Below are 18,094 nucleotides of genomic sequence, written 5' to 3' on the forward strand. Positions count from 1 at the left end.
TTTTTAAGTTAGCCTAATTAGAAAATATTCTAATGATTATAATATTATTATGATAATGCTGAAGTTTAAAGGCTGAAAGGAAGAACTCGGTACATGTGAAATACTGCAAAAGATATGATGCAATAATATGATGGCGCGTTTTTTCAATCTGCGGCGTAAAAATATATCGGAAGCAGTAACCCGGAAGTCTGGAAAGAGCAATTTTACCACTAGCGCCGCCACCCTTAGCTTTACACGATCACCCATCCATATATATATATATATATATATATTTAGTAAAGCATTCTCACTATAGCCCAACCAATACATGTTTATGGTATAAAGATAATTGATATACAACAGCCGATGTTGTTTCTAATTAATGAACAAAATGATGTGCAGTGTCCTAGTGTTGTGAAAATAATTTAAATTGCTTAAATTGTATGTAGGACAAGTTATGGTACTTTCCATTGTTTATATATTGAACTAGTGTTGTGTTTTTATTTTAATTATTACTGATAATTTTATTGACTTAATTAGTTATTAAATTTTCCTTATTTTTAAACTATTGCTGCTTTTATTTTTATTTTGAAGTATTTTAAGATTTTAACCATATTTTAAATTATTCAATTTATTATTTTTGCTAAGTGGACTTAAAAAAATATCCTCCATTTCCGCATGGTGGAAACATGGTTGATAGATTATTATGTATTCAATTTCAACATTACATGCACAATAAAACTTGAATAAATTTGTCGTATATGTTTTGTTTTTGTTGTGTGCCCTCATAATGAAAAGACGCTTACTTTCAATATCAAGCTACATTTATGCAGTAAAATTTAGATTTTTTTCTAAATGCTATTTCAGGTATTGGCAAAATATAAAAACCCAAAATAAATATTTTTAACTATGTTATATCATCTTTGACACTACAAATAATACATTTTGACCATATTTTTGACCAAAATGAGATATGTTCAAATCTATACAATGAAAAACTTTTAATAAACATATTCAAATTGAAGAATTTGTTGGAAGAAAGTTCAAAATGACATTTTTGAGAAATTTAAATTGCTTTCATTTTTTTTGTGGAAAATTTTTTATTTTCGTTTCATACAATTATGCATTATTTATTTATTTATTTTTACAATCTTGCGAGAATCAATATTTTAATATTTTCGTAACAGAAAACTATTTCAAAAATGTTTTGCTACAGGCAGAACTTTTCGAAACGCCTGTTGGAAATAAAGCAAAGCAAAAACTATAAATCTTACGCTCACATGACTAGCTTAAATGATTGATAAGGCTTTATAGACATCACAAATTGGAAACTTGTAAACAGAGATAAAAAGTCTAAGTAAAATTTATGTTTATACAAAGTTATACCTACAGACATTGAAACTTATTTACTTAAATTCCTTAAAATGCCGTTTTTAACCTCAAACTACTCAACATTTTAGATATGATGTATTAATGAAAAATTAAATATTCTAAATCCTATATGGATCGGAATGCAGCGATTATGTTGTAGGGTAGCTTATAAGTGTGAACGATTAAACTACAGAGTAAAAGTTATAAAGAAATTTATCTATTATTTTATTATAAATGACAGCTCGAGTTAGTCATTTACATCTAAAAGCTAACAATTTGATAAATAGTGCAATCTGGTAGTCAAATATAATTCACTCAATTTATACTTGCGAATGTAGGAAATGAAAGAAATTTATTTGTTACTTTTATATAAGATGTGTAGTTTGAATAAACAAAATTTTATTGTTAGAAATTGAGGTGTTTGGGATCCATATAAAGGTTTAATGAAAATCGAACTACAAAAAGGGTCTTTGGTTCAAGACCTGATAATTAAAGGTCCCATGGAAAACCAAGGAGAAGATTGTTTGAGGATGTTGAAGAAAGCCTGAAAAAGATTAAAATCGAGAACTTTAAATCAAGAGTCAAAAACAGTGAAGAATGGTGGGATGTTTGAGGGAGACTAACTGGTCCTCAGAGAATCCATTGGCTTGTGTGTAGTAGTAATAAACTTTATTTAAAAGCTAATCCTCAAATAAACAGAGTTTTATACTATTATCATATTGTTTTTAATTCCATTCTAGTGAATGAAATAAATTTATATTTTGCTTTAATTTAAAATGCTCATTAAAAGTTTCTAAAATATGAGATACACATTTTAAATGAACTCAATTTCATGCATATCTAAAATCGAACCAGTAAATAATTAGAGTAATTTACTGAACTCATAAAATTTTTCCAATTTATACTTGCAGATGAAGGAAATGAAAGAAATTTATCTCTTATTTTCATTTAAGATGTGTATTTTAATGAACTAAATTTTATTTACTTATTTAAAAAAACCTTCAAATAAAAACATCATGTACTATGTACATATAATCTTCTCAATTTATACTAGCGAATAAATTCAATTTATCGATTATTTTAAAGTTAAATGTTTATTGAAATCTTTTAAAATGAAATGTGTATACTTTATATGAAGTCAATTTGTCATCTCAAAGATAAACTGCTTATAATTTCATATTTTTGCCTAAATCTACTACTCTCATACGATCTTTTCAAATCATACTTATGAATAAATGAAATTTGCCCAATGAATGAATTTAATATAATATATTCATTGAAAGCTTTCCGGTTTTATGAGTGTATTTACAATTAATTCAATTTAAATTAAATCTAAAAAAAGGCCTGTTTGTAAATAGAGTCATCTATTACTTTCGTATAATCTTATTCATACTAATGCATGAAATAAATTTATCCATTACTTTAATATAAAATGTTTATTAGAATCTTTTAGAAAATGAGATGTGTGTTTTGAATGAACTCAATTTCATTTACATCTAAAAGATTACCAGATAATAAATAGAGTCATCAACTGTTCTCGTATAATCTTCTCCATGCTCAATTGAGACGTTTTCCTTTACTTGACTATCTTTGTAACCTAATCTCCAGAGACTACACCACAAATATCAGCTGCAATTTATTTACAGAAGGAAGAACAAGACGATCCGATTCAAGATACTTCGTTTGATGATTTGATTGTAGGCACAGTTAGCATCCCCCATTAATATTCATTAGTCTACCTTGAACGGCAACGCAATAAAACTAATTCCTGTGTCCGCATGCGCAGATCTTCTTTCGAACAAAATTTTCCTCTTCCTATAACTTAGGGTAACCACGTTCAACATTCATCTGTTTTTACCATGAATGTTTTTCCCTTTCGTGGCTTAATGCTTCCCATTGGGCTTGTTAATTAGTTTAATAAAGTTCCGCATATGTCTTTTTTCCCTAATGTCTACTTTTCCCCCCATTTTAACAGCGGTCTATTCTCTCTTACGTCTATGAGAATGGTTATTGGGGATGTCAGAGAAGAATATCATTAAGAGTGGTGCCTAGTAAAAAAAAAAGTAGTCATTTTCAGTTTCGGATAGACTATCATTATAAATAAAATATTTGGCTGTTGATTGCTCACAGTTCAACTGTATTATTAAAAATTTATTGTAATGTCTGATTGCTAAGTAAACTTTTACTTTTATTTTTCACACATCGAAAGTTTTTTATCATGTTTTAGTTTCTGAAACTTTGATTTATTTGCTGCATGCCATCATCGCAAGCCACATTTTTCTCTTGTTATCTTCCACTTTTGATTTGTGTAAAAACTCTAAATTCTCATAATTTATTTATTTACAATTATTTATGCATGTTCAATTTTAGTATTTTATTTTTCTAGTATTTCATTTTTAATTTTTTGTCATCCTATCTTTGCATTAGATTTAAGATTAAATTTTATATATATTTTATTATCCTTTTGTTTATTATCCTTCTGTTTTTACCTTTTTACTTTCGAGTTAATCCCTGATTACACTTTTGTTTATGGTTATTGAATCTCTTTAGAATTCCCTCTGAAATCTGTGAGTTTTTGCCAGGCTTTTAACTTGTAAACGTGTTAACGTAGATAGGTGCAAAATATTACGGAAAACTTCAAAGAAACTGAGGCTAGGGTGTTAATTGAAAATAACTGCAAATAAAGAAACAGACTGAAAGGAAAGATTTTTAACAGAACCCGAAGATCCCGTTAAAAAACAAGATTTTCTTTTGCTTTCTTTTCAAACAAATTAGCAAATATAGAATACGCCAAACAAGGTAATTGCCTTAAAAATGTGATGAAAAAGTTTGTATTTAGAAAACTAATATGCCCCGGTCATAATGCGAGCATGAAGGAGTGGGTACGAAATTGATCATTTATTTACAAGAAGCGCTTTTGAATGTAGTAACTGCATGGTGAGCATAGTTGTAACGCTCAAACTTTTAATTGTTTCATCACTTTTTGTTCACAATTTTTGTAATGATATTAATGATATTTACTAGATACTGGGTGAAAAGAAATTAAATTTCCGGTCCTTCATGCTTTACGAAATGTTTTACACTATAAACTTGTTTTGGTTCTCGGCAATGAATTTATGTAGGAGGATATAATTAATATCCTTGAATAACACATATGCCTTTACCTACATGGAACATCACTCTTGCATGGCAGAATCCTTACTGGTTAAGAATCTTTTACCTTAGTATTGTATGTTAAATACCGAGAATTAGATAATATGAGAATGAAGCCAGAAAGCAGTGACTTTGTTTGCAGAATTAATCAATGGGGAAATTTATACAAACGAAAATATCATATTTTCATGTTAAGTAACCCTAACGATAGAAAGGAAAGACAGCAGAGGATTTGATTAAAAAAGAATTAGTCATTTTTGTTTCATTTCACAAACGCAAGATAGTGTATTTTTAATAATTTATTGATGAATGGTGTTCTTTTCAATACACTACTTCGCGCTTTTTATATTCTCCAAAATACGTCATCAATATCACAACCATGAGTCATTATATCGGAATTAAAGAAGATTCGAGGAATAGACATATCTTTATTCTTATTATTTAAAATATATTTTTATTCTAATATTAAAATAACTTTAAAAAGAGTAAATAATGCTTTGGATTTAATAGTTTTTTTAGATGTGAGTTCAATATTTTATAACAATTATCTTATCCGCTTTGTATTTTGCAAGATTTTTGGAAGAATATAGGTGACAGGTTATGAAAGGTTATTGCTTAAAAAATCCTGTGCTGCTGTCGATTTCTGAAGGAAAAAATGTTCTTCGAAAGAAAAAATAATAAAACAATAAAATGAAAAAAATTAGGATTGTAAGACTAAATAATAGGTGAAATATGAAAGCATATTTTAATATAATATTAAAATAATTTTGAAAATAAATGGAGATGTGATGTGAGTTCAAAATAGATGTGAGTTCAATATTTTATAACAATTATCTTATCTGCCGTGTATTTTGCAAGATTTTCGGAAGAATTTAGGTGACAGGTTATGAAAGGCTATAGCTTTAAAAATCCTGTGCTGCTGTCAATTTCTGAAAGAAAAAGTGTTCTTTTAAAGAATAAGTAATAAAAAAATAAAATGAAGAAAAAAATTAGGATAGTAAGATTAAATAATAGGTGAAATATGAGCGCATATTTTTATTATAATATTAAAATAATTTTGAAAATAAATGGAGATTTGTATTCATGTAGAATATTTTTAGAGGACAGTTTAAGATTTTAAACCAACTTTATTATCTACCTAGTATTTCTCAAGATTTTAAGAACAATATAAATGATGACATTAGAATGGCTATAGCATAAAAATTATTGGACTGATGTCGATTTCTTAAAGAAGAAAATATTCTTAGTAAATAATAAAAATAAATAAAATGAAAAATATCAGCATTATAAGATTAAATTGCAGGCAAAATAAGATCACTTAGCTTCATTATAATATTAAAGCAATCTTGAAAAATAAATGGAGCTTTTGATTCTTTATACAGAATTTTTTTAGAAGTCAATTTAATATTATATATCAATTATATTACCTTCCTGGTACTTCACAAGATTTTTAGAACAATAGTGACGAGTTTAGAATGGTTACAGCATAAAAATTACTGGGCTGAAGTTAATTAAAATCGCAAAGAAAAAAAAATTAAAAAGAAAATAACAAAAAAAAAATGAAAAAAAAATAGGATTTCAAGTTTAAACAATGGGGTGAAATATGAACCCATTGTTTTTATGCTTTTTTTATAATATTAAATAAATTAAGAAATAAATAGAGTTTTGAATTCTTTAAGTAATTTTTTTAGATGCTAGTTCAATATTACATAACAATTTTATTATCTGCAATGTATTTCTCGATATTTTTGGAGCGATGAAAGATACAGTTTTAAAATGGCTATAAAATAAAAAAAATTACTGTGATGCTGTCAATTTCACGAAGAAAAAAAAATTGTTTCTTTTTAAGAGCGGAAAATAAAAAAATAAAAATTTAAAAGAATCAGGATTGTAATATTAAACAATAGGTGAAAAATGAACACATTGTTTTTATTACAATAAAATGAAATGTATAAAATGCATCATTAAAAAAAGAAACATTTTTCAAACAAAGTTCAAATCTTATTTAGAACATTTCGTTTTAAACTCAAACACGCAGCTTATTATTTTTTTTTTGAGAAAAAAAAATTTAAAAGATAAAAATACATATTTGTTGACACAAAAAGAAGATATCGCAAAGTATATTTGATTGTATTTTTCTCAGGAAATGAATTTCAGCTTTAAAAGATCGATTTGAGTGCTAACTCGAGGTATTTGTAACATGTAAAAGCTTATGAACAAAATGGCTTTAGAAAAGAAAGACAAGGAACAAAAAAGAAAACGCAAAGCAGATATTCGCTGCATTTCCGCATACCATTATCTATAACGGTGCTTCTACATTCCCACAAATAAAGCACTTTCCAGCTTTTCCTCGGAGACGTTGCAAGAACAAACAAACACATAAATTCATTTTACTCTGCCGCCCTATTATCTCGGAGGAAAAGAGGATTTGTAACGAAATACAAAAAATAAAAGAATGAAAAAAGTAAAAACTTAAATAAAAGCCTTAGAACAAAAACAAGAATGAATCCTGGCTTAAAGAATGAAAGAAAATCTGGATAGGAAGCAAAACAAGATTTTTGTATTCCTGATGAATTTGAAATGAGTTAAATTTATTGTAAACAACAAGATTTTGAGAAAATATTTGCTCTCCCACTTACGATAAGAAAATTAGGAGTAAAAAATCCTAATCTTGTTTCGTGGAATTTTTTTTAATGCCCTGTCTTTTTTGTAACTCTTTGTGTTAAATCCGGTTTTTCAGTTTTGCTCATTTGGTGGGATAATGCATTAGTTTTCTCGTAAATGAATAAATTACCCGCTTAACAATCGTTGTTAAGAACAAAACTTTATGAACCCCGTCAAGATTTGCTATCTACGATAATGATAGTTTCGTTTTTTTATTTTCTATCATTTCGTTTTAGCTGGGATTGTTTTTAATTAATTTTCTCTCTTTTTTTAATTTTAGAAGATAAAATATGAATTTGTTGATTTAACTGAGTTATCAGGTGCGCATTTTTCAAAAACTGGGATTAAAATGCGCAATGAAAAGTACTTAAATTAAAAAAAAGTAATTCTCACTAAATTATTAAAAATTTAGTGGAATTACGAATAATCTATTAGGATTTCAATAATAAATTTTCAAAATGTGTTAATGTATAATGTAAAACGGTTGTTTAAAATATTGTGTATGAAAGCAAAGAAAATCTGATTTATGTAAATGGCTTTGAAGGTCAAAAATGAGACATTCAAAATAAAATTAAATTATTTAAAATGGTTTAAAATGGAACAAATGATTTTAGATTTTAGTTTTGATATCGAATTGATTGAAAAAATCTGATCAGGCTGGAAACCAAGCCATATCTGATATTAATTTTATAACTATTTCATTGACCAAACCAATGGTACAGAGTGAGTTAATTTTGTTGCTGCTGCTTGCCCGCTTTATTTAAGTACCTAAACCAAGTCCAAAAGATCATGTTCCGTCAACAAATCGCGTACAACCTTTCTTTCATTCAACAGTTGCCCTACAAAGGCACCAATACAATCAATTACATAAGAGGGAGACTAAATGGTTGCGCAGTGACATTTGACATGTATGTTTTCTCAATTCCATGGTTGGTAAAACTTTTCATGTGACTTGTCTTATGTCTAAATAAGGCCGTTTGAGCAAAATTGTGGACAGGAGCACTGTAAGAATAATCCAGGGCACTTACGGAGTACCATGAACGAGTAGGGAGGGAGTACATTCCTAGTGGTATTTATTTTGGCCAAAACGAGGGAGTTGATCCCAGAAGCCTGTAGTATAGAGAAAGAGGCAGTGATCAACAATTCAAGCAGATCAGCAATTTTGCTTCTATAGACACATGGGATGGATACGTTACAAGCATGCAGGCAAAGTTTTCGTTTGGTAAATTTCCATCAGATGAACTTTTCAACGACATTGCGTTAACTGCTAGAGACATTTGTGAATGCTATTTTTAAGAGGCAAAAATGCATCCTATTTCCAATATCATGTTCTCCACAAACGTGATATCGTAAAAATACTAAATAATTTCCAGATTTAATAAAATTTATAATCCAAGTGAGCGTGCAAGAACGTGCTTTAATTTTCAAGTTTTATAACAGAGGTGCAATTTATGCAAAGACGTAGAAACTTAAACTGGTGTTTTTTTTAATGTTTAACAAAAATAAAGAAGGACGTCTAATGGCTTCGTTTTATGTAAACTCATATTATATTGTGGTAAAAATACCTGAATGAGCAATGATTATATGCAACTTTTATTTAAAATTTTTGCTAATACTATTATTTATTTATTAACGATTACGTTATCGACATTTATTTTCAGCAGATATATTTACAAAGGGAACTCTTATGTATTATTTTTTTATCATTTTTTTCCAGGTAGAATTTTAATATTTATAAATTAGAGGAGGCAGATAAAGAACAAAGGAGGAAGGTGATGAATCGAAGATAGGGCTTTTTTTTTGGAGCTGATATTACGTGAGAATATCATAAACTACGCAAAGACTGATACAGTGCAGTGAGGGCTTTTTGTTGTTGTCTTACCATGGGCTACATTACTAAGTGTGTTTCTTGATTTTCAAGAGCTTTTACAAGTAAGTTTTAAAACATTTTTAACCAACTATTATACATGTAATTTTAACATTATTGTAATGAACAATGTAAGCTAAAAGAATTACAATTCATAACATAGTGGTCATTTTTCTGTGAACCAATGTTTTGCCTCTCAGTTTAAAGCCTCATTTTCTAAGATGGCGTATCAGATATTATAAAATGCCTTTAAAGAAAAGAATTAGGGGATGGATTGAAAGAAAAGTACGAACATAAGGAATCGAAAACTTCAAATCAACAAAAAAACTGATCATTCAAATAACTTTGTTAAGAAATTAAATTTAGCAAAATCTTCTAGATCAAAATCTACAGGTGATGACCCCCGTATTCAAAACGATGGATCGTTTTAATCTTATGTATCATCTGAAATAGATTTCATTCCTTCCCCTTAAGATCCGTAAAACATTGACCCTGAATGTATATATAGTAAGCAGATATATTCAGAGTCATTGAATGACTCCAGTGTCAGTGATGGATCGTTTCATTCTTATGCGTCATTTGAAATGGGTTTCATCCCGACAGTTAAAGAACCGTAAAACATTGACCCTGAATGTATATGTAAAAAGTAGATATATTCAGAGTCATTGAATGACTCCAATGTCAGTGATGGATCGTTTCATTCTTATGTGTCATTTGAAATAGATTTCATTCCGCCAATTAAAGAACCGTAAAACATTGACCCTGAATACATTAACTGTAACTTAAATATACGTTAAGATCAAGAAGAGGATGAAATCGTGTTCAGTTTCTATGATATAAAATATTTAATCCATATTACCTGTTTATTTCTTATTAATCTCCATTTTTAATTTTTTTAAATAATTTTTAATTTGCAAATATTATTTTTTATTATTATTTGCAAATATTATTATTATTTTTAATTTTCAAATTTTTAATTTCAAAATAAATAGTATTTTTTTAAAAAGACAGTTCATTACTATTCGTTATAGTATGCTTAATAGTAATGGATTAATATAAGAGTTGATTTTCATTCAAAATATGGAATAAAGATTAGATATTTCCTAAATGATATCCCATAATACCGTTCCCTCTTCTACTCATTATATTAATTTAACTAGTTGTTTAATAAACCTTTATAAAAGTCTTAATTTATTAATGTTCATTTATATTTGTAGATTTTATAACTTGTCAACATATAAAATAATGGCAAATGATACAAAAAATACCCAAATATTAGAGAACTAAATAATTTACATTAAAATTCCTGCAGTATTTAGATAATTTATCATAATATCAATTTATCATGATTTAAATCACAAACACATTACGGAAATGTAAAATTATTTTGAAAATAAATAATTTCAACTTTTTGTAAATGAATGCAAATTAATAGATGTTATTAGATTTTTTTACAATCAGATTTTTTTTCTTAAATTTATATTTTTCAAATTGAAACAACGAAATTACATTTTGACTTTGCTTTTGCGTCTTATTTGATTTAAAATATATTAATCATTTAAATTTTCTTTGTCACATTCTAAATATTTATAAAATGCATTAATAGCAGAATTCCGTTGACATTTAATTCTTAAAAGCATATTTCTTCGCTTAATATTTTAAAAAACTGGTTCAAATCAGAAAATAGTTTTCATAAAAAAACTCATCTTAAAAGTCCACTCACTAAAACATGGAATATTCTGACTTCGGATGATAGAAAAATATAAATTATAAATCTGAGATTTATTGCAATCGTTTCTCTAAGTAGTCTAAATAGCGTTTCTTATTATTTTGATAGTATTGGACCAGGCTTAATGTTTTGTAACATCGACTATAAAAATCAATTTCCCAATAATAACAGTTATAGATACGCCTATATTTATAGGACTGGTGAGGTAAAATCAGTGTATTCATCTGAAAACTGACTGAGTATTATTTACAACCTCGCATAAATCCCATATTTATTACATGTAACAAAAAACTTTAATATTTCTTTCATTTGATTCTAATACGGGATTTAAAACCTAGCCATCGTTTAGAGTGATTAAAGCTTTAATAAATGTAAAATGTTGTTTATTTTTATGAACATAAACAGTGTTTTGAACGCTAAACATACTTGATCTCAACACTCTTTAAATTAAGATCACTTTTAATCTCTGCAACTGTTCATAATCAGCCAAATGAAAAGACATTTCATTACCAGTTAAACCAATTTTGGCGAAACCACACTAGGACATGATATTCTTAACTTTAGTACTGTTATTTGAGCCAATTTCGAATTTCCTTCTGTAACGGAACGTCTTTTCAGTTGTTCCTTGTTTCATTGTAAATCCGTTTTGTTTAGTGACTTCTTTACATCTGTTATGATTCTTGATTTTAAAGTATGTAGTATTGATTTCTAATTTGCACAGACACGCTAGAGTTTTCTTGATTTTCATCGTGTTTTTGTATTTGAACAGTTGTTTACTGAGCAGCACCCTGGGAGGGATATCAGTAACCTTGGATGCCCCCATGGTGGCTGAGTCATGGTATAGCTTATATATGTATTTATATTATCAGCCAAATGAAATTGACAATGAAATCACTCACGATCTCTACCGAGATAATATAAACCGTCCTTAACCAAAAAAAAATCATGTTGGAACTTATATTACATTTTAAATCCTACATTCCATTGTACGATGTAAACTCAAATTTAGTTAGAAACAAAAATACAAGTTAATAAATTAATTCCTCATCCAAACGATGAATTATATTATTTATTTGTTTTATGCATGCATGCATTTACTTTCACGAAAAATTGACCAAATGCAATTTACTGAGCTTGTTACAAATCGAACTACAAACTACAAGTTTACGAAGAAAAACTACAAGTGAGAAGAAGTCTTTTGTCTGTAGAATCCTAGTCATTTTAATTACGGAACTTAATTTGCTTAAGTAATAAATGCTAAGCAAATTATAAACAAGTACCCACACAATTTTTTTTCTGATATATGGCACATTTACGACCAATTGTTTAAAATTTAATAAATAAGAACAAGAAGATTTTGGAGCATAATAAAAAATCAACGTAATGCCTCATTTTTCAAAGTTGAGCTTGAATATTATTATTCACAATATATGTAAGTAATAGATATATAGATATTGTTTTATAAACAAATTTTATTGAACAATGTGGAAAATAGATAAGTTTAAAAATAATTAAGAAAAAGAAACATGTAGTAACATAATAAACAACAAGCAGTATTAATTCCTATCAGGTAATGATAGAATGTTTGATTCATAATCAGGGCGATAATATTAATTTTAATTTCATAGATTAAGGCATTAAAAAAGAAGGAAATATCTGCACTGTTGATTTATACGTTAAAAGAAATGATTTTAAATTTAACATAAATAAACTAATTACATGTAATTCTAATGTTTCAAAAAACAATTATTTAAATACCATGTATAATCAAACGAAAAGAATTATAAGAATTTGGAGTAATGTTTATTTATCGAAAAAACAATCTTTCAAAATTTGATAAGAAATTATGGATATCCAACTAATGTAATTTAATTCTATATAAAATCATTGAGTTAATTGTATCTTATAATTATTAATGAATGTATTTAACATTTCCTTGTTAACTAAATTTCTTCTTTACCAGTACCAAATCAGTGGCTAAAAATCTTATAATAATTATTGAAAAAGTTTTAAAATAAAAAAAATTCCATTAAATTTCAATAATTTCTATAAGATCATCAATATTAATAGTTATAATTAAAATTCAACCTTATCAATTATAGACTTAAAATTATGAAGTAAAATATTATTAACTTGCTCACATCCATTTTTGTACCAATCCAAGGTAATTAAAAACTCAAACATGATTCTGTACCTCAGTAAGAACGCGCCATAAATTGATCCCATTATCCTATATTTACGCTTCTATTTTCATACTTTGTAATCTGGCAAACTTGTAACAAAAATATTTTAAAGCATCTTTGAGAGATTCCAGTAAGTGGTTGTACATAGGAATTTATATATCACATTTAGTGTTTTATTCTGTATTTTCTTGAAATTTTATTATCTACTTTTTGCTTAATTTTTTCTTTTTTCGTTTCTATTTAGTGCGCATCATTGTATTGGTATATTTTGCTTTGGCTATATTAATACAATATTAGAAAGCACCTTATTTGCAAATATGATAGTGTGAGCTGATGACGAGATTATATTTTTTTCTTTAATATGTTTTCCGACTTTTTAATTTTTTATAAATTGTTTAAATTTTTAAATATTTTTTTGAAAGCATTTTTTAAAATTATCATGTTTAGAATAATTGTTTTATTTTCTTCCTAAAAAGTATTTTTATATTTTTTCCATGTTTTCTCTATATTGTTTACTTATTTTACGAGTTCTATGTACTTGCAGCTTATGCACAGTAAATAAATTTTACTTTTTAGGACATAACATAACAAAGAGTTATTTTTCTATTTTCAAGCATTGAACCAAAATAAACTATACACTCCTTGCATGTGTTTTTTAAACTTTCCTTAGTTACTTCCTGTCTCGAATTATTTACGACAGCGGAAAGAATATATTTAAGTTTTACTGAAATATTTATTTGTAGAGTTCGAAAACGTTTTAGCCTATGCTTGGATGATTCTGAATTTAAAAGTTTTATTTTAATGATATATTTCAAAGTTGATAGTTAAGAGACGTCAGAATAAAGACTGATATAATTTTTTTCTATTTTAACTATAAAATATTGTGGAAAATAAACTAGTGACATACACTTTATAAAAGATTTTTTATATAGAAAAAAGTTTTTTGAATTTTTTTAAATGAAACCCCATACGTTATAAAAAATTGTAAAGAAAATTAGCAATGTATCTCAGTAGTTCTGCTTTGCTTATAGTTATCAATGACTCTGTGGAACTTTAAAAATAGATTTTTTTCTCTTTTTAATGTAATTTCAAGCGATGGAGTTTAGGAAATACTTATTTAAACCCATAAGCAGAGTTGTTTTGATCGACAGGCATGCAAATGGAAAAGTTTGAAGCAGATTTTTTACAGTAGATGCTATTCCAAACCACTTCTTTTCACTTTTCAAACAGTTTATTTTTTCATGATTGGATTAGTAAATAAACAATATGTAGAATGGCATGTTAACAACATCTATATATATGTGTGTGTGTGTATAGAGGAAATGTTATCTAAAAATAATTCAATAAAAATCTGGAAAAAAAGACAATCTCTTCATCAGCTCATACGATTATATCCTCAAAAAGAAGTGCTTTCTAATATTGTAAGAATTAAGCCAAAGCAAAATATATCAATACAATAGTATGGGGAGCACTCAAAAGAATTTTTGGAACAAAATAGATTAGTACACATTAAGTAATAAATATCGCGTGAAAAAACAGAAAATAAAATGTAAAGAAAACACAGAACAAAACATAAAACGAAATCTATAAATCGAGTAGCGAATTAAAATGATTCAAATGAAGCGAATTCAAATGAAAACTTTCAAAAATGATTTAAAATATTTTCGTAATACGATTGCCAGCTTACGAAATATGAAAACAGAAGCAGATTAGGGTAAAAGCGTAAATAGAGGTATTTCGTTTCACAGCTCATTCTTATTACAGTACTGAAGCGAATTTGATTAGTTAGTTTCCAAGGATTGGCCCGGAAATGGATGTGTGCAATTTAATATTATACTGGATAATTGAAAGAAGTTTATAATTAATAAGGTTGTTATTTAATTATACAATTTTAATGATTTTAGAAAATGAACTTTTATTTTAGAAAGAGAGAGAGAGAGACCGATTTGCAAGCGGTAAAATTTATATAAATTAACAAAGAAGTTTTTAGTAGATTTATTTATAATAACATACAATAAACTCAATCATTTTATATAGAATTTAATTACTTTAGTTGGGTAAAAAAAATTTTTTTTTCATCAAATTTTGAAAGAATTTGTCTGTTTGTTTTTTGGATAAATGAACATAAGAATGGAATATGCCTAGGGCTGTACATTAAGAAAAACAAGTATTTTTACTTTGTTAAGACAACATAATATAAAAATTATTTTCTTTCTTTTATTAATAGAATTTAATTTGAAAGCATGTTCACGAACAATAAATCACTATAGAATTAAAATTGGTTCTTATTATTGTTGTTATATAAATCTAAAATTGGAACTCAATTCATTATCAAAACCACTCGTCACAGAAAAATACAACACTATAAGCATGCCACATAATATAAAAACACTGAAGTCACTAAAAATATTGTAAGCTTAAACTACTCATTAAAAACAAATAATATTGCACAACTAAAATTTAAAAATTAACATAAATGCCTAAAGGGGAAGAAACATGTGTTTTACAAATGAAATACCTAGCCATTCAATACAGCTGTCAAACATCTTCTACTTAAAGTAAATAAGGACAGGGCGGGTGAATAGGTTTTGCTTATACTTAGTGTCTGTATTGCAAATATGGCATAAGCCATTAGTTATGCCTATTCTGTCGATGTATTCGCATCAGCAGTCATGTCCTCAGTCATTTAAAGTGGTTTGTGACTGATCTTATATCCAGCAATTCTTTAGTTTCAACTCGACTTAACCAGCTATTTAATTAATAGTTCTGATTTATTAGTTAACGTGATATTTTTTTCGTGATACGTGATATTTTTTTCTCCTAAGGTACGAAATGAAAACGGACTCAACTCTATCCTACCCCTCACTAGTTGGTCTTCTTTCTTACTACCATCAATATTAACATGGAATGATATCGTAAATGGTATAATTATGGTATTAGAACTGTAAAGATCATGGAATGATTTACAATGTTTTACTTTTCCCCAATAATCTGTGCTATTTTTTGTCGCACAAGGGGAATACGATTCATTTTCTGTTTCGAAGTGTATTCATAAATTAGAATTCACAGGTCTGAGGCTTTAACGACCTAAGCATAATAATTTACAAAGATACTTTTGATAAACGACCTGCTAACGTACTTCGGCACTAACTATTTAAACAAAGCCAATAGAAAAAGTGATTTATTTGACTTTCTTGAATATCATTTACCATTTGAAAGTTTCAAGACTTAGTTCGTAGCTAACAACCATTAATTATATCACGTTCGTCACTACGATGGTGGTGTTTCCTGCGTTATCCATCAAAAAGTGTCCCGTTGTCCGTACTGAAATGAATGCATAGAATACTAAAAATGAAATAACTGCACAATTAACACCATCACTGAAGAATATGAAATTAAATGTGTAGCAGCAGCGGCGATCTAAGGGCCTGACCGCTAGCAAGCGACCCTCAAAAATTCCATCCAGGTTTATATCCTTCGCCAAAGAGCGGATATCACATTCTTTCGTGTGTAATATTTAAAGAACTTGCGTTTAAAAGCGATATGTATCCTGAAACAACGGTGAGTGGAGTCACGCCACTCGCAGAAGGAGTCACAGTGGCCATGAATGCAAATTGCCCAGAATGGGACGACTGATACAAATTTGCCATCAATTTTCTTGGAGAAGGACACTTTAATGAGGCAATTACCAAGAGCGCAAAGACTCTATCGTTTCCTAGCGCAGTTCAGTTTTCCAAACAAATTCAGCTTCCTCGCGTAAATAGGAGAAAATTGGAAAGGGAAATTGAAACTTCGGAAGTGAAAGGTGCTCCATAAGGGCTATTTAAGCTGAGAGTTTTGGGAGTCATAAAAAACAGTGTTTTGCATTATTTTGCAATAACGTAGCTGGCTGTTTTAAGAAAGAAAGGATTTTCAGTGTGCTTTAATAAGGCTGTTTATGTGTCTGATGGAAAAATCTTTTATGGACTATCGTAAATCTGTTAATGAGAGAAAATATAAAATATGAACTTAAATTCATAATTTTGGACAAAAAAAAAATGCTAGAATGCAGATGAATATTTCGGGCAACATACTGCTTATTGTTCTTGCAAATTAGCAACCTTTCAGCTCATAACTATGATTAGAACGTAAATAAAATCAAAACAGATAATTTTAGATATAAATAGCAAGCGTTAATTTAGTCCATTCTTTTTACGTATGAAATTTTGTTTCACCATTCTGAATTAGTGTTATTTATTTTTTTAATCTTTTGTTCAGATTTTGTTTTTTTATTTTGCTTTTTTATTATGACATTTTAATTTCGATATTTTTCAGGGAAACTACGAAATTTAAAAGAGAACATAGCAAGAAAATAAATTCGTAAAATTTTTGCTGCTCTGGAAAATTTTGTTACTGATACGTAAACAGCAATCAGTTTATGAGACTTGACGGAATAAAAAAACAGCTGAAAGTAAAATAGAAGTGGTATATTGAACACAGATATAGGCTCTTCAAACAAACAAAAAAAATCTGTAAGAATTTTGCCCATAGGATAACCAACATATGAAAAAGTAATTATGCAAATAAATTAAAATATCTTTTCGTAAATAAAATATCATAGGTCTTTGAAATTTCCATTCTATATCAAATTTATTGAAACTAATAATGGAAACAATCTAAACAAATAAAATGAATTTGTTTCAAATAATATTTATTAATAAGCAAAATTTTTGAAAACTACGATGAAGATGTATTAGAAATTCTGACTTATATTCCACGCAAATAAAATTACGATTATACACATGAAATTAAATTTATATAGTTTCCATAAATTAAACATATGGAATGTTCGTATACAATTAGATGAAAATGATTTATATGGAGTTAACTGTTTATTTGAAAATGGTATAATATTTACCAAATCAGGGTTTGAATCATCAGCTGTACTCTTATAATTTGGAATGCAACATTCATTTGAAAACTAATTCACCGATGAAAAATATTAAAATAAGAATTAATTGCTTCACTGAAAAAATAAGTGCTAATTTAGCTACTTCGAATATAATAAATAACTATATAGTTGTGCTCTGAGATGTCCATTGTTGTTGTTAAACGTTTTACTAAATCCAAGGTTATTCTTTAGGTTATTCTATTCAGTGAGTCGTTTAA

This window comes from Parasteatoda tepidariorum, chromosome 1 (assembly GCF_043381705.1).
Source record: "Parasteatoda tepidariorum isolate YZ-2023 chromosome 1, CAS_Ptep_4.0, whole genome shotgun sequence".
In the NCBI taxonomy this organism is placed as follows: Eukaryota; Metazoa; Arthropoda; class Arachnida; order Araneae; family Theridiidae; genus Parasteatoda; species Parasteatoda tepidariorum.